This window comes from Protopterus annectens, chromosome 9.part0 (assembly GCF_019279795.1).
Source record: "Protopterus annectens isolate FY-2018-M chromosome 9.part0, PAN1.0, whole genome shotgun sequence".
Lineage (NCBI taxonomy): Eukaryota > Metazoa > Chordata > Ceratodontiformes > Protopteridae > Protopterus > Protopterus annectens.
Window position 1 is genome coordinate 871567050 of NC_056743.1, and position 24603 is coordinate 871591652.

Consider the following 24603-nt stretch of genomic DNA (forward strand, 5'->3'; position numbering starts at 1 on the left):
TGTAATATAACATTTTGATACATTGTCTGGAGTTGCGCATACTGTACACACACACACACACATATATATATATATATATACACACACACACACACACACACACACACATATATATATATATATATATATATATATATATATATATATATATATATATATATATATTCACTTCAGAAGCCTGAAACTTCACAATCTCGAAATTCATAAGCCTGAAGCCCAAAATTCTGAAACTCAAAATCCTAAAAACTCAAAATCCTGAATCTCAAAAGACTGAAAACACACAGGATACATATACTAACTATACACAAGACAAACCATATTACTTTTCACTAAGTATAAGCAGGGAGGCAAGCCCTCCTGCGCATCCCATGTGGGGGGCTGTGCCCACCACACCCCCTGCTACTTAAATATATCAACTCCGAGATTGCACTTTACTTCACTATCATGAGCTATACTATAGTATAGCAAGTTAAAAGGGAACATTACTAAGGTTACAACAGGCAGTCATGAAACGCGATGGTATGTTTCCCAATTTGTTTCTGTGCAATGCGATCTCACAGTTGAGGGTGTGAGGGGCAAACATGGGGGGTGCAGGGGGGCTTGCCCCCCTGCTCATACTTAGTGAAAACTCCTATTCTTTGTGTTGTATGTGTGTCTCTGTTTCAGGAGACACACATACAACACAGGAATATTGTCAATATTTCGATTCTGTGTGTTTTCAGTCTTTTGGGAATCAACATTTTGAGTTTCAGGATTTTTGGATTCAGGCTTATGAACTGAGATTGTGAAGTTTAAAGCGTCTGACGTGAATCCATATATATATATATATATATATAACTGGCTAGGGAAGGACTTGAAGCTGAAAATGTAGCTCTGCATTTATTGGTACAAAAACAGTATGCATTGGCCTATTGAGTGTTTGGCTTCATATCTTATTACATGACTAAAGTAGTAACTTACAAATTCATGAGAGTAGAAAGTGAAGCAAAGGGTAACAGATCAGTTGAAAAATAAAATAGTCTTTTGTGGAAGTCTTTTTACTTTTTGAAATTTGAAATTATAGCCCAAGCATGCAAATGAAATAAAAAGTAAAGGGAGCATAGAGGTATATCCGTAAAGAGACGTACAGATATCAAAAACGTATCTGGCTGAGCACAGGCAGTGGAGGGATCAGACAGGGGAGGATGGGAGTGAGTGGCCAATGCCAGCTTGCCCATCCTGGTTTCAGAGAGGCCATTTGGTTCACTGCATTGGTGATAACTGAAACAGAAAAACTTACACTTCAAGTAGTGCCCCCTGAATGAAAGGGTGCACATGTTTAGAAGTATGCATGCACCTCCTGAGGCAGCTATAGTGGAGATCACAAGCCTACTGCAGGGGTGGGGATAGGACAGACCACAGGATCTATAGACTTGTCCACTCCTTATGACCTGACTCTCACCTCCATTGAGATATGAACGTGTTAGAGGGCTATTGCCCCATTGGAGGAACAAATGGGCCAACTGGGTGCAGGAAAAAAGTCACAGAGCCAATCCTGAAAATAATAATAATAAAAAATGTCTCTATTATTCAGAGAAGAATGGTGTACAGCAGACTGCTAATTAGCAGCTATTCAAAGGGTTCAGAGATTCAAAGACAATGTGTAATGCATATCTTGTTATCTAGGAATACTCTGACAAAGTCCCAGACAGTAATTCTGCACCATTGAAGGAAATTGGCTACTCTTAAAATCACCCACATGGGCCTCTAACCTAGTACTTATCTATGAACTTATGAACCTTTGATCAGCACTGATCTGTCATGCCCAGCCCAAACTCTGTCATTAACAGTCTTTTTTCTTTAGACTGTTATACCTATGACTTCAGGTTATTATAAAATTATTACCTATGTCTGTGTTTTAGGGGTGATGTTATTGGTAGTGATATTTCATATCAGCATCATAAATCAATAACTAAATAGCTTTCAAAGCTGAAACTTTATGTTATCTGTTCCATTCAAAAGCATATTTGTAAATTTAGGCAGTTTCATATAAATAAGTTAATATTTTTGAGTAATAGGTAAGTAAATTGTTCATATTTAGTCAGATCAGAGTACCTTTGTTACCCTCTCTTTATATATATATATATATATATATATATATATATATATAATTATATAAATACAAGAGAGAGTACAGCTTCCCATTGAACAGGCACAATGTAGACATCTGGCTGGTTGATAGAAACAGATGTTTAATGTGGACAAGAGATTGACATTTTCTGGATACTTCCTCTCCCTGGGGATTATGTGATCTGAGAGTTAGTATATATAATTTGCTGGGGGTGTGGGGGTGCAGCCTTCCCTGCAAAAACACTTGATGCTTGTTTACCCTGCACCAGGGTAATCCTTGCAGCATGCGCACAGGTTTCTGACATTCCATATTTTGATGTTAGTACTTCGATATTTGGAATGTCAATGTTGTGCTCATTTGATGAGAAATTATAGAGCCTTGTGTGTGTATATTATAATGTGTGTGTGTGTGTGTGTTTGTATTATATGTGTGTGTATATTATATGTATGTGTGTGTGTGTGTATTATATCTGTGTGTGTGTATATTGTATGTGTGTGTGTGTGTGTGTGTGTGTGTGTGTATTATATGTATGTGTGTATATTATAATATGTGTGTGTGTGTGTGTGTGTGTGTGTTTGTATTATGTGTGTGTGTGTGTGTGCGTGGTAGCAGTGTAGTTTCTGCTTTATTGTCTTGCCATCACAGCAGGAGAACATTTAACAGCACAGATATATTACTTATAGCTTGGTCCTGGCCCACCTCACAGTCCCTTATCTAGCCCACCAATACTTTAAAGAAATACCCCAGAAACCACACCATCCTTTACAAAGCATGATTGTAGTTTCCTCCCACCATGCAGTTTCATCACTGGCACATCCCATACAGATATCAACTGGGGTTACCACCTGTCCATCTTTATGAAAGACAGTTTTTACCTTGGCAGTTGCATCCTGTGGAAAAAAAAAAGCACTGACACATGATCCGAGATTTTAGGGGAAAAAATATTTTCTGGAAGTTTTCACTAACAGTTGCATAAAACAATGAGTTAGTATCTGAAAACTATTACAGGAAATAATTAAAAATTGATCCCATACATAGGCAAGAAAGTGAAATCTAGTCCCTTGCAATGATTGCATGTATGGTTTGTCGTACAAAATTGCAAGTTCCCATAAAAAGTCCTACTTTGGGCATTTGAAAAGGTGGTAACTTTAAATCACCCCCCACACTTTTGCAGTTCCAGTCCTACACAGTGTGACATTGCATGAAATTCACCCCCAACTGCACACATGCTCCCGATATAGCACCTGTGACTATGCTGACCTGCTAGATTGTGTAAAGCATATACCTGAGAAAATGATCAAATTGCAAACATTCATGATATGCATACAATTTTAAAAATGCCACTGTATGTGGCACATTTGCAAATCATTGGCTTGTGCTAGCCTAGCATTTCAAGAACACTAGCTTAGCTAACAGTAGAAATCAAGGGACACACATCTCAGCTGATACATACCAAAACTGTTTACACAGCTTTCAGATATCTGTAAAAGTATGTTAGTCTTATAGGAATGTTGTTAGCTGAAGTCTGTCACCACTAACAGGAAAAGATTTGAGAAAATTTAAAGTTCCAACATACTTGCTTCAAAAAAAGCAATTGCTGCTGATCTGAAACAGAAGGCAGTATCATTAAAATATTGCTTTTACTGATATAATTATTGCAATATAATCAAAATTCTAAACAAAGAATGTTAGAGTTATATCTTGTGTATGAGAATTGCATATACATCCTAGGAACTTTTCACTTACTAACATTATTGCCAGTAAATGCAATGACATTTTACAAAATACTTAGCAGTTGTGCATAACCTGAATTTTCAATTATTTTCTGAGCATTCTTCTGAATTTTAAGCTCAAGAATTCTGACCAAAATCCAAAAATAACAGAGTGACAAATGTTCAAAATCAAGGATATTTTTAAAAATATACTCTAGTTTACTTAAAAAATTAATAGAACAGATTCAACAACACACATTTTCTGGACTATAAAAAATGTATATTTATTTAATGACATTTGTTTACCTGGAAAGTCCAAATGGGCACATGAAGCCTTTTTCAGCTCCAAGGTATCATATCATACTGTATGCAATGTAATCAATGTTTACAATAACACATTTTATAATGCAATTTCAGTGAATGCATAGCATAATAGTCAGTATAATAAAATTTGTATTGATATTCACAAACATTCAGTTAACAAGCCTGATACTGAGACTTTACACACAGAAAAGTGGTGTATAAGATAGGTAGGGGTTCATTATGAAAATGACAAGTGCAGGTTGGACGAAAATGGGAATGTCAAACAACAGTTTGATTCCCATTTTTGCCGAACTAGACTATTACGAGTGTGTAGTTTAACGAATGACACAGTGCATTTGCACATATGTCATCGGAGTTATGACTACAGATCATGGTATAGTGGGGATCGGGAAATTACCCTTTTCCCTACTGTAGTGCAATCTCTGAGTTGGAATATATAGTTTGCAGGGTATGTATGTAGGGGGCACAGGGGGGCTTGCTCCCCTGCTAAAACATGAATGGCAGTGTAGGAGTTTACCATATGTTTGCGTTCAACAGATTCGACATTTATGCCTAATTAGTATGCAGACATTCGCAGTTTCCTTTTGATGTTTCAGACTTTTTTTTTTTTTTTTTGTGAGTTTGTTTTTTTTTTATAGTAAACCATAGGTAGGAGTAATTTAAGAAATACATGGATGTCACGGTGGTACGGCGATAGCATTGTTACCTCACAGCAAGAGGTTCTCCCGTTTGATTCTCGGCAGGGCTTGGGAGTGCCTTCTGTGTGGAGTCTGCATGTCCTTCCTGTGGTTGGGTAGCATTCGAAAGACATGCGTGCATAAATGAGCGTGCCTTCGTTAAAGGTTGGGTGTTGAGCTGGCACCTCGGCGTTTCGTAAAAATCTACTGCCAATCATTAGCGAACTGGAGTTCCGCTGTGGCGACCCCCTTACCGGGAAAAGCCAAAAGACAAACAACAACAGAACGAGGCATTAGAGGAGATAACCAAGTCTGAGTATTAACAGAGAAGTAGTAATGGAATAGTAATTTGGTTGTGCTAATTAGAAGTAGGTATAGTATTTTAGAAAGTGCAATAAAGTGAGGTGTTAGAAGGGGATAATCAGGCTAAGTGATCTAGTGCTTTAAAGGGAAGTACAAGAAAGGTACTGAAGGGTGTTAGAGAGCTGTGTCCCAGATGAGAAGTAGGGACAAAGACATGAGTCAGAGAGGAAGTCTTTTAGTAATGATTTTAAAAGATGAAGGTGTGTGACAGACCGGACTGACATAGGAATTTTATTCCAAGTTCTAGCTATACTATTTGGAATAGAGACTGACTCCAGCAGCCCTTTATGGTTTGTAGATGGTAAGCAGTTCATTACTTGACTGAAGGGGATGATTTGGAAGTTAGTATTGGAGTAGGGGTCTAATTGCTGAGCAGGTGGATGGGGAATGGATGATTTTATGGGTTAAGCTAAGCTGAGTGTAAGATAAGTGTTAAGGAAGCTCGAGCCGGTTAAGTGATTTTAATGCTAAACTGCGGTGGGTCCGGTATGGTTTGTTGAAAGCAAATCTGCCATCTTTGTTAAAGCACTGTTCAAGTTTAGAACTAAGTGAGGCTTGTAGGTTGTTCATGATGGGGGCCTCCATATAGGAGAGAGGGTAAGATGCAAGTTGCAGCTAGAGTTACCTTGGCAGTGCCTGTAAGGAATTTCTTTACTCTGTGTAGGGTGTCTAGTTTTTGATGTTTTTTAATGTTGCGGATATGCAAATCAAATGTAAGATTGTTGTTGACTGTCATGCCAAATAGTTTTGTATGTGGGGTAACTTCAATCATGGTATTATTTAAGGAAGAAATGTTAAACTGTTTTTTTCATGGAAATAGGATTTTGGAAAAAAAGAGAAGTAATTTCATTATTTTGTGATTTAGTAGCAAGTGATTATACTGTAGCCAACTTTCAACAGAGTTAAAGGCTTCTTGAGTAATTCTCTGAAGGTGTATGAGGCAGTCGGAAATGCATATTAGGGTCAAATCATAAGAATGCTGTATGAGGGAAGCTTGCTGAGAGAATTTATATAATTGTTAGTGAATATATCAAAGAGTAGAGGGCCGAGAATGGAGCCCTGTGGCACAACAGCATTGACAGGAAGGAAGGGAGAAACAATGTAGAGCCACGTAACCGATTGGTAACTAGTGGTGAAGTCATTGTTAAACCAGAGTAGAGTGGGGTGTGATAGCCTGAGGGAAGACAGTTGGCAGAGAAGTTTTTGGTGAGAGAAAAGATTGAAAGCTTTAGAGAGATCAAGGGATACAGAGGAAACAAGTTTGCCTTCGTCTCTGGCCTTGTTATTAGTATCTGTGAAAGTTAACAATACAGTGGTAGTGCTATGGGTGGGTTTAAATCATGCTGTGTGGGGATCAGGAGCTTTTCTGGAAGAATATGTTGAAGAAGTTGCTTGTGAATGCACTTCTCCAGATGTTTTGACAAAGGGGATATTATGGCGATAGGTCTGAAATTGGTTATATCAGATGACATTCCTCCTTTATGAAGGGGGATGATAATTTTTTCCATACAGAAGGAACATATAATTCCTGAACAGATCTGTTAATTAGAAGAGACACAGAAAAGGCTATGAAACTGTAGCCAGCTTGATGTTTGAAATTCTAATGTCTGACACAAATGACTGACTGCAGTCCTCAAAAATTTACTAGAAAACTCCAAAAAAATTACAAAGCACCAGACAAAAATATAAGGAATATAGGGACATTCTGCAAAAACATGGACAGTTTAGAGATATTCTGGGGGAATCCTTTTAACTTCCTTAAAGCTTTATTTGTGGATTGATGAAGCCTACATCTTTGTATGCAGCCATTTTTCTGTCATCATTCACCAAGTGGTTTTGTTATGTTACATATCTTTCACAGTTTTCAAGGAAAACAACCAAAAAGAAGAAATCACAATATCAGTTTTGAAAACAAGATACCATTACAAATAAAAGAATGAACTGATGAGTTAAAAGTTTCAGTTACTAAATACTCTTTGCAATCTTAGATGCAGATACACATTCTAAGTATTGATTCTTACATTTATTAATTGTATTTATTGTAAGAATCAAACATCCAGTATTAGATAATGTATATCACAGCAGCAATATGGGGAACTAGATGCTCAGTAGGTTATGGCATTATCCCCAAAGTAAATAAATAGGTCGGTCCCAGAACAGTTTTCAGTGAATGGATTCTTTCTTTTCTTTGTAAAATGTTTTTCCAAGTCTGGTACAACTGAGAAATGCAATTTGTTTAAAGCATAAGCCAGCATAATAAAGACTTTTAAAATGTTTCTTTAAAAAGAATAATTTGATTTACATACGTTGCAATAATACCATTCATTTACATTAGACCTTTATTTGAGGTTAAAACCTCTTACTAGCCCCACTTTACATTTCATTTAATTTTTATACAATAAACTACATCTGGGGTTCCTTCATCAGTAAATAAGAAATCTTCTGCTGCAATTCTGCTCCATGGAAAACAAACACCATTGACTGATTCTGTCAACCTGTTCATACTTTGTATGTGGCAGTGGCAGGAAATGTGCACTAAATGTTTATTTCCAGATTAGTTCATTCTTCTAAAGTTATTCTAAAGTATCGCATCTGCACAAGAAATAGTTTTCTGACATAATTATGTGGTCTTCCTTGCCTACACTCAGCTGGCCATCGCAAATATTCATGAAAGTGCATGTCCTTGCAAGGGCCCTGGCTTACACATTACCTTGTAACAGCAGACTACAATTACCCCAATGGCTATGGTGAATAGCTGCATGTAGACAAAGGTACACTAGGTTCATTCCTTACATGTCTCATCTCATTTCCTTGTAACAGCAGACTACAATTACCCCAATGGCTATGGTGCTGTGGTGAGTAGTTGTACATACAGAAAGGTACAGTAGGTTCATTCCTTACATGTCTCATCTCCTTACCTTGTAACAGCAGACTACAGTTACCCCAATGGCTATGGTGAATAGCTGTATGTAGACAAACATACACTAGGTTCATTCATTACATGTCTCATCTCATTTCCTTGTAACAGCAGACTACAATTACCCCAATGGCTATGGTGAATAGCTGTATGTAGACAAAGGTACACTAGGTTCATTCCTTACATGTCTCATCTCCTTACCTTGTAACAGCAGACTACAGTTACCCCAATGGCTATGGTGAATAGCTGTATGTAGACAAATGTACACTAGGTTCATTCCTTACATGTCTCATCTCATTTCCTTGTAACAGCAGACTACAGTTACCCCGATGGCTATGGTGCTGTGGTGAGTAGTTGTACATACAGAAAGGTACACTAGGTTCATTCCTTACATGTCTCATCTCCTTACCTTGTAACAGCAGACTACAGTTACCCCAATGGCTATGGTGAATAGCTGTATGTAGACAAACATACACTAGGTTCATTCCTTACATGTCTCATCTCCTTACCTTGTAACAGCAGACTACAGTTACCCCAATGGCTATGGTGCTGTGGTGAGTAGTTGTACATACAGAAAGGAACAGTAGGTTCATTCCTTACATGTCTCATCTCATTTCCTTGTAACAGCAGACTACAGTTACCCCAATGGCTATGGTGAATAGCTGTATGTAGACAAAGGTACACTAGGTTCATTCCTTACATGTCTCATCTCATTTCCTTGTAACAGCAGACTACAGTTACCCCAATGGCTATGGTGCTGTGGTGAGTAGTTGTACATACAGAAAGGTACAGTAGGTTCATTCCTTACATGTCTCACCTCCTTACCTTGTAACAGCAGACTACAGTTACCCCAATGGCTATGGTGAATAGCTGTATGTAGACAAAGGTACACTAGGTTCATTCCTTACATGTCTCATCTCATTTCCTTGTAACAGCAGACTACAGTTACCCCAATGGCTATGGTGCTATGGTGAGTAGTTGTACATACAGAAAGGTACACTAGGTTCATTCCTTACCTGCATCATCATCCTTTATGTACTGGTCATGAAACAGTGCTATCTTAAGAGTTATCCTTTCATGAATCTCATGACAATCATTCCTAAATATGATTTTTGAGTTGCTGGACTTGTTTTGGAGAAATAAGGTTTTCTTACTGTTAATCTGGGCTGTGTGTGTATACGTGCACATTTTATATAATATGTGTGTGTGTGTGTGTGTGTGTGTATACACATACAAATCATACATTTCTATTGTTATTATATGGAAAACTCTGACATTTCCATAGATAACCTTGCAGAGTTCATTGCACATTAAGACTTTGATGTGTTTAAGTGTGACTGCATACTATTAATTATGAACCATCTCTTGAGCAGCATACTCATGTGGTGTGCCCACCTACCCACCAAATATATCCAAGATTGTTGGGGGTGTTGAAGCAAGGCCAAACAGCTGGCCTTGGCAGGTAGGCCATATACCAGCATTTCATTAAACTGAGAGTAGCTTTTTAGTTTGGGAATTTATTTCCTGCTTTCCTTTCACAGGCTTCTCTGCAGTTTTACAATGGTGGCTGGGGTCATAACTGTGGTGGAACACTCCTTGATTGAAACTGGGTTCTCACTGCTGTTCACTGCATCAAGTAAGTTCTCATATTATTGGCCAGCTGTCAGGATTAAAATAATAACAAAATAGCATTTGAAATTTCTGTGTTCATTATATAGTTCAGTATGAAATTTTATTTCCTTTTCATGTTTGTTATATACTACATATTGGAATTTACATTTTTTTCATTTTCATACTGAGACAGATTTAAAATGCTATTTATAAGCTAATTGCGGAGGCCATTTTTGTTTAGAAAATAATTTTATTTTTTTGGAAACAAGTAGCATTGCAGGAAAATAAATGAGTAGAGTACTACTGATCCATTATGGTGCACTAAATAGAGTGTAAAAAAATTAAAGAGAAAAAGTATCTCACTTTTCCATCTTAAAACTTACTGCCTCATGGGACAATGTGAATAGGAAAGCTCTTAATTTTAACTTTTCACTGTCTTACTCCATTTTTACATGATTTTATCTAATATTTTACTACAACCATTTCACTCTTCGGTTCATAGCAATTCCATTTATATCTGAGTTGGCTAAAATGTATGATAATTTTTTTTCGTCTAGGAAACCAGCTCACATTTTCTGATTTTAGTCACAAACAAGAAGTCACTGGAACCAAGGCAGTAGGAGTGTACAAATCTAATTTAATATCAGAAATAAAATATGCAAGTTAAAACATTTGTCCAGAGGGCTTCCTCAGATGTTTAAGCCAAAACAAAAAGTGTGTCTTAAAATTTATATCTGATCAAAATCACCTGACTAAAACAGTTAATGAGTTCAAACACAAGTATGTTTCTCCTTCAATAAAGGTTTTAAAGATGCAAAACCATTTAAGCCTGGTGCAATATGGGCTCAAGTGTAGTACTCATTTCATCTCAGCAGTCTCAGTTCTAAGTAACAAATCTCCACCTCTTATATACTCAAAACAATATTTTTAAAAATGCAAACAAAGTTGTTTTTGTGCCTCTTTCTAATTTATGCTTAAAAGAGCATTAGTATGTATTTCTCTGTTCATTTCTGAAAGATGGCTACATATACGATCCTTCAATCATTGATTAGTTTTACCTAGGTAAAATGAACTATACTACACATGTTGCTAGGCAAACTATATTGTTACTATTGCAGTTACCATAAGCTTTCAGTTATACTTCTTTCCCACGTATAGGGTTAAGAAAAGCCTTTATAGTATCTATATATGTGCAAACTCTGCAACTGACACATTTAAAAGTACCTCTTTTCTTACTTGGATCACTGTTAAACAACAAATTAGGCTGTTCTTTGTACCACAATATGTGTCTCAAACTAGTATTCTTTTATGCAAAAACATAGGCTGATCAGTAATATGATTTCTTACCTCTGAAATATCCTGAAGGATGTGCCAATATTTATGTACAATTCTCTTAACAGTTGCAGTGCTCTTATTATAAGTCAGGATACATCTAGAGTTATTTATATTATTTGCTGTGTTATTAATCCTTTGTTGTGAGGAGAACAGAGGTTTAGCTACAATGTTTATCTGTGTTCTGATTTTTTTCAAACATGGTCACATCATCATTTTTATTATATCCTCTCACTATAAAGTCTTTGACAGTTGATTCCATTTGTTTCACCATGTTGGAGTCTATTTTGTTGAGTCTTGTTAACTTAAGGAACTGATTATTGATTATATTCATGAATGCATAATATGGATGCATGCTACTTTGATGTAATAAGATATTTTTCTTAACTGCTTTCTTATACAGGCTTGTATCAATAAACCTTTCCTGGGTTTCAATAATAGTTGTATCTAAAAAATATATATTCTTTTGTTTGATATACATTTCTTGAATTTCATAAATGTACATGCACTAGAAATATATTCAAAAATATGTTAAAAGCATCAATATCCCTTTTCCAATCAATAAATATATCATCCACAAAGCATTGACAGAAAAAAATGTTTTTTCAAAATGGGTTTGTAGCAGACAATATGTACTCTCATTCCCATATATACATTGCTATATTGGCAAAAGTATTTGCTACCGATGCACCCATGGCAACACCTTTTGCTGTTTATACAATTGATTTTGACACAAAAATCTTCTTCTTTCGGCTGCTCCCGTCAGGGGTTGCTACAGCATATCAACTGTTTCCATGTCTTCCTGTCCTCTGCATCTTGCTCTGTCATACCAACCACCTGCATGTCCTCTCTCACCACATCCATAAACCTTATCTTAGGCCTTCCTCTTTTACTGTTACCTGGCAGCTTCATCCTTAGCATCTTTTTCCCAATATACTCTGCATCCCTCCTCAGCACATGTCCAAACCAAGGTAATCTTGCCTCTGGCTTTGTCTCCAAACCATCCAGCCTGGACTGACCCTCTAATATACTTATTCCTAATCCTGTCCATCCTCGTCACACCCAGTGCAAATCTTAACATCTTCAACTCTGCCACATCAAGCTCTGACTTCTGCCTTTTTGTCAATGCCACTGTCTCCAACCCATATAACATAGCTGGTCTCACTACCCTCTTGTAGACCTTCCCTTTCACTCTTACTGGTACTCGTCTGTCACAAATCACTCCTGACACTCTTCTCCACCCACTTCATCCTGCCTGTACTCTCTTCTTCACCTCTCTTCCACACTCACCATTACTCTGAACTGTTGATTCCAAGTATTTAAACTCATCCACCTTCGCCACCTCTACTCCCTGCATCCTCACCATTCCTGTATCCTCCCTCTCATTCACACACATATATTCTGTCTTAGTCCTGCTGACCTTCATTCATCTTCTCTCTAGAGCATATCTCCACCTCTCCAGGGTCTAATCTACCTGTTCCCTACTCTCACTACAGATCACAATGTCATCTGCAAACATCATAGTCCATGAGGACTCTTGTCTGATCTCGTCTGTCAACCTGTCCATCACCATTACAAATAAGAAAGGGCTCAGAGCTGAACCTTGATGTAATCCCACCTCCACCTTAAATGCATCAGTCACTCCCACCGCAGACCTCACGGCTGTCATACTACCCTCGTACATATCCTGTACCACTCTTACATACTTCTTTGACACTCCCGACTTCCTCATACAATATCACAACTCCTCCCTAGGCACCCTGTTATATGCTTTCTCTAAATCCACAAAGAAACACTGCAATTCCTTCTGACATTCTCTGTACTTCTCCATCAACACTCTCAGAGCAAACATCGCATCTGTAGTGCTCTTTCCTGGCATGAAACCATACTGCTGATCACTAATCATCACCTCCCTTCTTAACCTAGCTTCCACTACTCTTTCCCATAACTTCATGCTGTGACTGATCAGTTTAATCCCTCTGTAGTTACTACAGCTCTGCACATCACCCTTATTCTTAAAAATCGATACCAAAACACTTTTTCTCCATTCTTCAGGCATCCTCTCACTTTCCAAGATTTCATTAAACGATCTAGTTAAAAACTCCACTGCCATTTCACCTAAACACCTCCATGCTTCCACAGGTATGTCATCAGGATCAACAACCTTTCTGTTCTTTATCCTCTTCATAGCTAGCCTTACTTCCTCCTTGCTAATCCACTGTACTTCATGATTCACTATCCGCACATCATCCAACCTTCTCTCCCTCTCATTCTCTTCATTCATCAGCCCCTCAAAATACTCTTTCCATCTGCTCAACACACTTTCTTTGCTTGTGAGTATGTTTCCCTCATTATCCTTTATCACCCTTACCTGCTGCACATCTTTACTAGCTTGGTCCTACATTATTTAAAAACACCATTGATAAAATGTCACACAGTGTAATAATATATTGATGTTCGTATTCTGTGTAGTCCAATAAAAACTCAGACTGTATTCCAAAATCTATAGGTATAACCATAAACAAGGAATCAACATCTAAGATAAGGAAAAAACTGTTTTTCAAATTCGTACCTACTGGCCAATCATATAGGTACTGTAAGAAGTTACTAGTAATCACGTAAAATGGTACCAGTCCTTAAAAACTTTTCCTTAGCTGTGACTCCAAATATTTAGAAGCTGGTTTGGTTATCCAGCCTCATACAATGCAGAGATTTCCTTCTTGTATGGAAAATGGAAGATGAGCTCCATTTATAACCTTACCCCAAATGAACAGGCAGCTATGAGGGATTTAGCTAAAAAAACAGTGAGATAGTAATTAAGCCTGCAGACAAAGGTGAGGGAACAGTAGTAATGGACACATCCTTTTACTTAAATACAATGCTTGAAATGCTCTCCACGTCTGATTATGTTAAGATATCCATTCAAGAGAAAAATGCAATAGTCAAACATGTTTTAGAATGCTTGCAAAGTTTATATATAAACAAGAGAATAGACAAGGAGCTATCTAATTATTTGATGGTTAGGAATCCAAAAGTACCAGTGATATATGGTGTACTCAAGCTCCAAAAATCTGTTTCTGGTCCAACAATGAGACCAATCATTTCAGGCCAAGGCTGGATAACACAACTAGCTTCTGACATGAAACATGAACCAATGTAAGTAAACAAAATACCTAGGTGGTGGGCTACACTCCCTACACCCCTGATGTGAGGGGCTGCACCCCCATACCCAATTATATATATATATATATATATATATATACCAGCTCCAGGATCACACTACAATGGAGAAAAGGGCATGTTGGACAAGTGTTTACTTACCCTGGGAAAAGTTTGTCAATCCAGTATTTTAGTTTTTGCGATTTTCATCTTGGGAAAATGACGTTTATAGGTGTCAATATTTCAAAGTAGATCCATTCCAAAGTTTGAAAGAACCTGTGCTTGTGAAACATGATTTGAATAGACTTCTGCTCATATTTACATTATTACTGGAAATACAAACTGTATATTAGAGCGAGGTGAAACACTGCTCCTTCTGTGTTCAAACTTTGCAGTCTTCTATTTCAGACCGGTTCATTTTGCTGTGATTAATTTTTCCTGGTCTTTCTTAAAATAAGTATGAAATCCTTGCTCTCCTCCCAAAAAATATTTTGGGCTTGGAATTAATGCACATATATTCCAAGTGTTGCTCCAGTTAGAAAACAAGAGGACTTATGAAGAATGCTTGATTTAGAAAGGATCCAATAAAATTTACAGTAGTTGTAATGGAAATTTCCAAAAAGAAAATCCTTCCTGAAAGCTAAACATTCCAGAATGACGTGCTCAGTTAAGATCTGTTTGGGTGCATTCTGAATGCAAAAAATAATAGGATGGAATATATTCTTTGATAATAGCCAAGTAACTAAATGGTGTCATTTTGCCTTTAAACAAAATGAAAATTCTAATGCTTACATGCTGTTGTTTGATACAATATAGTTCATGTCACAGTTGCTTGAGCTTCATAGCTTGTAGTGCTAGATGAGTGTGAGTTGTTCATCTTTCCATTTAGGAACAATTTGTTTTCTTTTTTATTGTGTGGTATTTTTCATTTTCCAGAAGTGCAGCCTCCTGGAGAAAGACCAAGAAAGCTTTCTGCTGTCTGCTAGTGATCCTTGTTTCTCCAATCAGCAGCCACCTCAGTCAAAGTATAATAAAGTAAAGGTGTTTGATAGGGAAACCCTCCACTTTGTGAGGTTTAGAGGAAACACTTTTTTGTTGCTTTGTTTCATTTGCTAATAAACCTCGGTCTTGTGTATGCTAAGAGCATGTATACTTAAGCTATGGATTTCAATCTATGTTAATTAGAGATTTTTGAATCAGGGTATGGTGCTTTAAGGAGTAATAGAACAGCTTACCTCAACTTACTTTGTGTTCTACTGCTCTATGAGAATGAATGCCAGCAAAATTAATAATAGAAAAATGAATACAAAATCCAGAATTTTCAAAACATATAGAGTTTTAAAATCATAGTATACATTGGAATGTCTTACTACTGAGAAATAAAAGCACTAGAAATTTATTTTGTAACTCAGGGAACTGTATAGCTTCACAGACCCTGCATCCTGAGGTATGTGTGTGTGTTTGGGAGGGTCTTTTTTTATACACTTCCATGGTTCTAAGTATGCTAACTGCACTGCTGTTGTTTAACTGGAAAAAATATTATATTACATTGTAAAATATGATGCAGCCATGGGTTAGTAAACATAGAGTAAGGGCATGTGGGGATGACGCCCCACATTTGCATATAAATGGAGGCAGAGTCCCTTCATTTCACCTTTTATTTGTTAATGTTATTGATTTTATTTCTTTTGTCTTTTGAAATGTATTTTGTAGTATTCTGAAACTGGAGTTCCTATTCTATTATTAGAAATGTGTTTATTCTACGAATTCAACATTTTTGAATTAATTTTAAGGTGTGTTTTTTCAGGTATTTTTCCAACATTGGTTACCCTGCTTTTTATTAGGTTTATGCTTTGTCATCCTGCAACATTAACCTTCCCCATTAATAGTGGTAAAACCCTACAATACCCATGGACAGCCCTTTTCTTTCATTGTTAGGGGGACATATCTCTAAACTGTACAGAATTTTGCAGGATGTCCAGATTTTTGCCTCATATTGTTCTGTTCCCCATAACAAATGTGTTTTTTGATAAATCACTGGGATGATCTAAGGATTAAAGTTGCTAAATAATGACATGCATTTCAGTTTTGGACTTCATATCCTTCAGAAAATGCATGCTAACAAAAATCCTGTTATTCTAGCAACTTTCTAAGTTTATAAGAGTAACATTTAAAATGTGTCCCCATTTCTATGCATTTGTCCCCATGTCAGGCTTTACCCAGATTGTTTGTGCTGAGCAGCTGAGAGATACGGGGACACCTTATGAATAACTTCATTTCTCCAGGTAGAAGGAGACAGGACTTGAGTGCCATTCTGAGCAGTTGAGAGATACGGGGACATCTTATCAATAACTTCATTTCTCCAGGTAGAAGGAGACAGGACTTGAGTGCCATTCTGAGCAGTTGAGAGATATGGGGACATCTTATCAATAACTTCATTTCTCCAGGTAGAAGGAGACAGGACTTGAGTGCCATTCTGAGCAGTTGAGAGATACGGGGACATCTTATGAATAACTTCATTTCTCCAGGTAGGAGGAGACGGGACTTGAGTGCCATTCCTTTATTCTCCCTACTTCAGAAATGCTTACTTGCCACAGTGTACACTGTGGTAGTCTTTAGTCAGATGCCTGCTCCCACACAGTGACTGCCTGCAATGTGCTCTGAAAACCTGGCCCAACATGTAGAATCTGCTTAAACACAAGCCTCTACAAGGAGGTGCTGTTGCAGTAGTGCTCCTTTCTTACCACCCTATTTGTAGATTAGACTGCACCAGTAACTCACGCACACACCCCACCTGCTTGGCCAAATCTTCCACTGCTTGGCTGTGTTACTTGAACCCAGTGCCACTATTGCAAGAGACAAGGGTTCATTCCTCTGTACCACCACACAGGCTCCCTGCAGGATGACTACATCTGTAGGCTTTAATATTTTTTTCTAACTATAAATCAAGGAATATCTTACTGTTGGCATCTGCGGGGTCTTCTGTAGCCCATAGTGGCTGCCATATTTTCCTAACTGCTCTTTTGACTAATCCTACCATAACTCTCAACCTCTGAACATTAACAGTTATAGTGGTGGCTTTTAAAAGTCTTTGTAGAGGTTGAAAAAGTGGAGCATGTTGTCATTTTTTGACAATAGCGGGTTTTTAGATACTGGAACTTGTATAAATAATGCTGCAGAATCTCTACCTAGGCTAAGTTCTGTTATTCAATAATGTGCATTCCTGTAAACAGGTGTTAGATGATGAGAAGCACCAGTAAACCCCATTGAGCAAGCCTACACTGGGGTGCAAAAATCATAATGCTATGCACAAATCACAGCAGACGACAGGAGTTAACTGCTACTGCTTTTATGAATTTAGCTGTATACAGGTAGCAAGTGCATATGAAGATATTTAAACAAAATGAACTGTGCTATGCAACTAACATGCTTTCTGCCTCACTTTCTGAGATTATTTTCTATAGTCACATAACTACAAGTCTTAGCTTCTTCCCACAAGCCCCACTAGGATATACCTTTCTTCTAAATAATATGGCCATCAAAGATCCAGAATGGATTAATTCTTACTCTGATTTACTATATATAGAAACCCCACGGCTATATGTTTAACCTGCAGATCAGGGCAGATTGTCTTTCAACATTTACCTGTGCTGTCTGTCAGCATTTTGTCATTAAGTGCTTATTACTGCAATTACATTCCCTTTGAATTTGGGGCTTTGAAATCTGCTTCAAATTTAAAGTAAGTTTATCTTTAACATTATATGATGCTGTTACATGAGTTTTGTTATTGTTAGTCAACCCTGATATGTTCACTGAATATAGTTTTCAGTCATTTCCTTATTTCATAAACAGAGGATGATGTTTTTTAAAAGTAGGCTACAAATATTTTATATGTTTGTGAACTTTTTCAATAAATTAAAAAGCATGGTTTTACTTTTTAATTCAACTAAATCTTGCATATGAATACATATATAATTTGCTAATGAGATATGTACTTTGAACATGTGTTGGGCAAAATGTACATGTATTTTGTGAAACAGCCTTTTACAAATATTTTATAGAAAATTATTTATGCGCATGCATGTATCTGTATATATGTATGCATAAATATATATATATGTACACAGACCCATTCTATTAATTTACTTTGCTTTCAGGAAATTGTCCAGTGTCCAACTTATGACTTAAAAAAGTCATCCTTTTGGGAAGGAGAAGTGGCTTTTTGGCATTTTTATTTACATACATACATACATACATACAAATGTTCCAAGCACGGGCAATAAAGCCCTTCTAGCTTGCCAATATGCCAAAACACTTGTTCCCACAATAAATGTCCAGGCTGTTCTTAAAAATATCTAAACTAGCACTTGCTTTAATATAATTTGGTAGTCTGTTCCATGCATCAGCTACTCTGTCAGAGAACTAATTAGTACACTTCTCATTCCTATAGAATCTTCTACATAGGTTATCTGACGATACTTTAGTACTTTTTGATAACCCCAAACATTCCCAGAGGTAGTTGTCCCTAAATACCCTATATACCTGAATAAGATCTCATCTTAAATATCTGTAAGAGACACTGTACAAGTTCAGATATTTTAGTCCTTCATAATAGCTTAGATTTTCACATCCATGGATGCCCTTAGTATATTTCCACTGTACTCTTTCCAGTTTATTCATGCTTGTTTTCTTATAGGGTTTCCATATTGTTATTCCATACTCAAGTTTGGGTCTAATGTAACTAACAAACAATGACTTCATTATGTTTGAATTCCTAGACTTTATAAATCTTTTTAAACAACCTATAGTTCTATAACTATCATTAGCCATTTGGCTGATATGATTAGAAAAACTCATAGCTGAATCTACCCATATACCCAGGTCCTTAAATGAGTCTACAGTTTCAATCACTGTGTGCTGTATTAAATATTCACCTTTCAGTTTATGTCTCCCAAATCTCATATGCTTAGTTATTGATGTATTTATCAGCATATTATTCTCCTGTGCCCAAATGGTCAAATTATTTTGCAGACATGCCTTATCTGTAACACTTGTAATCAGTTTACCCAATTTCAGGTAATCAGCATGTAGACTGTAGAACACCTCAGATGAAAAAGTAAGGTCTGAAAGATACAATCTAAACAAGGGCCTAGTACAGAGCCCTGTGGGACACCTTGATCGTAACCAGGGATACTTGCCATGTCCTATTTGTAAGCCATGCAGCTATCCATCTTATCAACAGTACATCAATACCTAGTTGTGCTAATTTATTGATCAGTGCTTTGTGCATGACCCTGTCAAATGCTAAAGTTAAATCTATATAAATCACATCACAGCATAATTTCTCATTAGTAGCTGTTATTATATTGTTATAGAACATCATGTTACAGGTGGTAATAGATCTATTTTCAACTTATGCATGTTGGTATATGGTTTCAACTCCCAACCTATCCAGTTCTGACAATAACTTATCCAGTATTACCTTCTCCATTATTTTTCCACAACATGAAAGGAGACTTAAGGATCTATATGATTCTGGGTTTGTCCTACTCCCCTTTCCCTTAAAGATAGGTTTAATAAGTGCATGTCTCCAATCTTGAGGAATCTCCCCATATTTATATGACCTAGTGAATAATAGATGTAATGGCAGTGTAAGTTCTTGCTTAAGTGTTCTCAGGTCATTGTTACTTATTCTGTCTCTTCCCTGCACTTTGTTTGGATCCAGTTTGCACAGTTCTTTTTCAATATAATCTAATTTGATTCCAGTATCTGGGGATACCTGGATGCCACTAGGACAACTTACCACCCCTTTTGTGGAGACAAACTGTTTTACATAAGATTTTGTAAATATATCTATAATTTGTTGTGTCTGAGAATAAATTTTGGAATCTGCACACAGTTTATCAATTTGCGTATCTTTACTCCTTCCACATCTTATGTATCTATAAAAAGGTTTCATATTATGCTCAATATCTTTATATAAATTTTGTTAAAATTTTTCTTGATCTTGTCTAACACTGTGCTTAATCTGTTTGTCCAGCTCATTTATTTCAGTTTTCAAAGTTGTAGTTCGACCTCTCTTCCATTTCTTATATTTTTTTGTCTTTCACCTTAATCAGTTATCTTGTTCTTATGGAAATATAGCCCCCTGATGCTACGTGCCTAGATCCTGATGTTAAACATTTTTTTTTTGCTTTTTGCACTCAAACAATTTTTCTTTCAAAACTTTCCACATTCCATTCCATTCCATCATTACATTCCATCTGCAGTTTTTCCACTGAACACCTCACTCCAGTTAGTTTTATATAGTAACTGTTTTGCTTCCCTATAATCTGTAATTAACATCCTGTGCACTGGCTTAGATTTCAGTTTGGCAGAATTATCTAGCAACAAATTAACCTTAATGACCCCATGATCACTGCACATCAATGGTGGTAAAACTTGACTTGAAGTTACAGCCATTTCTTTGGGAACACAAACAATATCTAGTATATTCCGTCCCCTGGTAGGTTGTTTTACAATCTGAAGCATTTGTTGTTCCTGAATATACTCTGTGAATAATTTCTTTACTAACATTGTTGAATCAGTATTATTCCAGTCTGTTTCTGGTAAATTTAAGTCCCCAGCTAATATTATTCTTCCTTCCTGTGTTTCATGTAAGAAATGTGTGAATTCCTCTAGGTCATCTGCACTTGACTTTGGTGGTCTGTACACTCCAACAATTGTTATATGTTCCAGGGTTGTCTTTACTGTCACAGTTACACAGTCTATAGTATTGGTGTTATCACTGAACATGCAATAATCACAAGTCTAATAGCTATCTTTAATCCCTATCATAACACCTCCACCTGATTTTTTGTTAGAATGTCTGTTGCAGTAAAAACATTTATACCCTGACAGAACTGGTTTTCAGTCATTGTTCTTTAACCATGTTTCACAAACTATAACATCAATCTTGTGGAAATGTAGCAAATTTTCTAATAAAACAAAATTATTATTAATGCTCCTAGCATTAACAACCATCAGAGATGCATCAAATGCTGCTATCTGTGAACTGTTACATTTTTGACCTGGCAAAAATCCTGGCTAGTGTTTGTCAAATATTGCAAAATATCTGCTGCAAAAATTCTCTTCCCTGATCTAGACAAATGCACATCATCCTGTCTGAACACTTGTGCCCAAAAGAAGGCTTGGATGCTCTACGCATTTTCAGTTTTTAAAACAGGACATTTTTTCCATGTAGGTGTTTATCCAAAAAATCTTTTCAGTCACAGTGACCGGACTATCCTTTCTATACGTGATTTGTGAAAAATATGTCCTAACACCAGTACAAGCTATACTATCTAGGAGGGCTGTCAGTTCCCGAATAACAGTCAGAGCATCTTTGTTGGTGACATCATTTGTACCAACATGAATAAAAACAGATCCATACTTCCTTACATTAAGGCGTTCCAAGGCTCGTTTCACATCTTCTATTTTTGCTCCTGGCACGCATAACACTACTCGATGTTCATTATCATCTCTGCAAATATACGTATCAGTTCCTCTAATAATTGAATCTCCAGTTACAAGAATATCTTTGCTGGCCTGCTCTGAAGAATCTTCAGCTTCTAGTACAGTGATATCTGCTGTATCAATTGTTATGAAGAATAGATCTTCATCATTATTAGTCTTATTAATTCTACTTTTTCATTATGTATTAAATTCTCATCCAGCTGGCATTGCAAATCCACAGCTTGAGCCATGTAGTCAACATCTGTCTTTCTCCTCTTTTTGTTGCAGTAATGTTCTTCAATCCTTCCACATTCAGTTTTGATTTCTTCCTTTTCACCTGCCCCTTGCCTCTTTTTTCTACCTTTTTCATTGGAAAGGTGATGCCTTTTTCTGTAGACTTAGGGTTTTCTGATAGACATATCTTCATTCCCTCTCACCAGTGTGTTACATAACAAAGCAGAATCCTTTTTACTACGTATTCTCTTTCCTTTACAATCATTAGTCAGGTTCTTTTTCTTCCTTGTTATTTGTTGAGAACTTCTTCCTTTCTTTCTTTTTTTGTTTCCTTCTAAACAAACTGGATCCTCAGATTGCTGAGTACTTGTATCCACAATTCCATAATTCTCAGGGGCCTCATTATGTTTCATAGGGGTTGAATGTTCTTTGCAGAAAATAGATGCATCATTTCCTAAATCTGTTCTATTTGTTCTATGCCTAACATTATTTATTTCATCAGTCCAGTCATTAATATATGACACAACAGTTCTCCAAGCCATGCCAATTGCACAAGTGCAATCATTATCATTAAGTCGAGATTTGCTTCTAACAATGGTAAGCAAATCATCCAACTTTTGACACGAGGAACAAGGATCACCAGTGTTATCAGCTGTTACCTTTAAATATGCATAGCATTTATTATACTGCATAAGATACTTGTGCATTAGCAAATCGTTAATTGCATATTCATTTAAGGAATCCATATTCAGTTTTAATTGAATAAAATATTGCAAAGGAAAAAATTACACAAAGTATAATTATTTGACAGATGCACTTTGTTTTCAATATATTTATTTATTCATTTATATATTTACCTAGTTATATTCATGAGCTATGCCTCATTCATTTCCATTTTAACACAAGGAGATTGCTTAGAAATCTTTTTTAACTATATTTTATAACACACAAGTATATGACCATGTCTAACATAACTTCCTTCATCTTTGGTTTATATAATAAGCCACTCTTCTTAAGATGGGTTTTATGGACTAACCAGTTCTAGCTCCAAGCTTCAGTAGATCCTCCGACATCTCCTATGTCTTACCACAATCACATGACTGGCCACCCCTACTGTTCTTTTCTGATCTAACTTACATGTGTCCATTTGCCAGGCTGTACTCATGACGTTTGTTTTGTGATGTAGGACCTTTTTATTTATCCTACTGAGGCTTGGGCACAGATTCAATAGGTGGGGGGGGGGGCAAATCAGGGCTAGGGTCCATCAAGTGTGTGTGTGTGTGTGTGTGTGTGTGTGTGTGTGTGTGTGTGGTGGGAATTCAAATTTTATTTATTTTATTTATTTAACATTTATTTACCGGGAAAGTCCGACTTGGAATGAAGCCAATTTTCAGTGGAGGCCCGGGGAGAAATGCTTCAGATGCATGTCTTTGCAATGTGGGAGGAAACCGGAGCACCCAGAGGAAACCCACACAAATGCAGGGAGGATATGCAGACTCTGCACAGAAGGCACCCCAGCTGAAAATTAAACCGGAGAACCTCTTGCTGTTAGACGACAATGCTACAGCTGCACCACTGCGCTGTCCACCAATGCCGTCCACATTTTTCTTTCACTCAATCTTTTTGATGAAAAATATACACTAATAAATCTTTGCCAGGCTTTAAAAAAAACTTAAAAATGTGGTTATTGTTAAAATAAGTGGCAGAGAGACATCTGGCAGCAGACTTCAGTGATGGCTGCATCCCTGTTTAATGAGATGAACTTGTAGGTTCTCCTACATTTAATCTCCTAGGTCAGACCTAAAGATGGGACCCTGTACTTTGATTGGCCCCTCCCTGCCATTAAAACCTATATGAATAATGTAGACACTGTGCAATCCTTTCACTCTTTAGGCTGATGCAGACACAACAAACCAGTCAGTATTCCTCAATAAAGACAATTTATTCCCTCAGAGCATGATGTCTCACTCTGGCAGTGAGATAAACTATGCCAGGCACATTCCCTTTTAAAGTTTAGGTTTTATTTTTAGCCTTTCAGTATATGATGTGGCTGTTTGCCAGTTATCATGTTAGCCTAGATTATAAATACTGTAATTCTACATTATGCAATAGAAAATCATCAGAAAGTATTTTCCTGTGGGGGTCTTTCTTTGTTGCAATCCTTATGATGGGGATACACTCTCCATTACACTAACTAGGAGTGTAAAGTTTGTGTTCAGGTATAACATACATTCATTTGTAACATTATGGATCAGTTATTGGAAAGAAAATAACTCAGGCTCTTTCAGATGTCTGATTATGTGACAGTTCCTGAAGGGGATATGATTCAAGCTTTATCAGTGTAGAATCTTTTTAGATTAGCGGATTCATAGAAAAAAGCACTACTCACGAAAAACCAGAACATATTTATTTTGTTTGTGGAGGTGTGCCAGCTCTACCTATTTAATATAACCAATTTCTAGGAGACTACTTTACAGATAAATGAAGTAGTTCCTAAAACTTTAGTCTTGGAGTTGGCTAAACAGCACAGGGAAATGTTAATTGTCATTTATGTCATGTTTGACTAATAGTGATTTTGTAGGTGAAACAGCTATTCAGAACCCCCCCCCTTATTTGCTGTGTTGTGACAAAATTCAAGCAATTATCAATTTCCAGTACTTGTTTTAGTTT

The 24603-nt window shown here is 36.7% G+C and overlaps 1 pseudogene; it reads left to right on the top strand.

Annotated features, from left to right (window-relative positions):
- The window catches only part of LOC122810603, a 72341-nt pseudogene that overhangs the window by 28167 nt on the left and 19571 nt on the right, over window positions 1-24603 (top strand).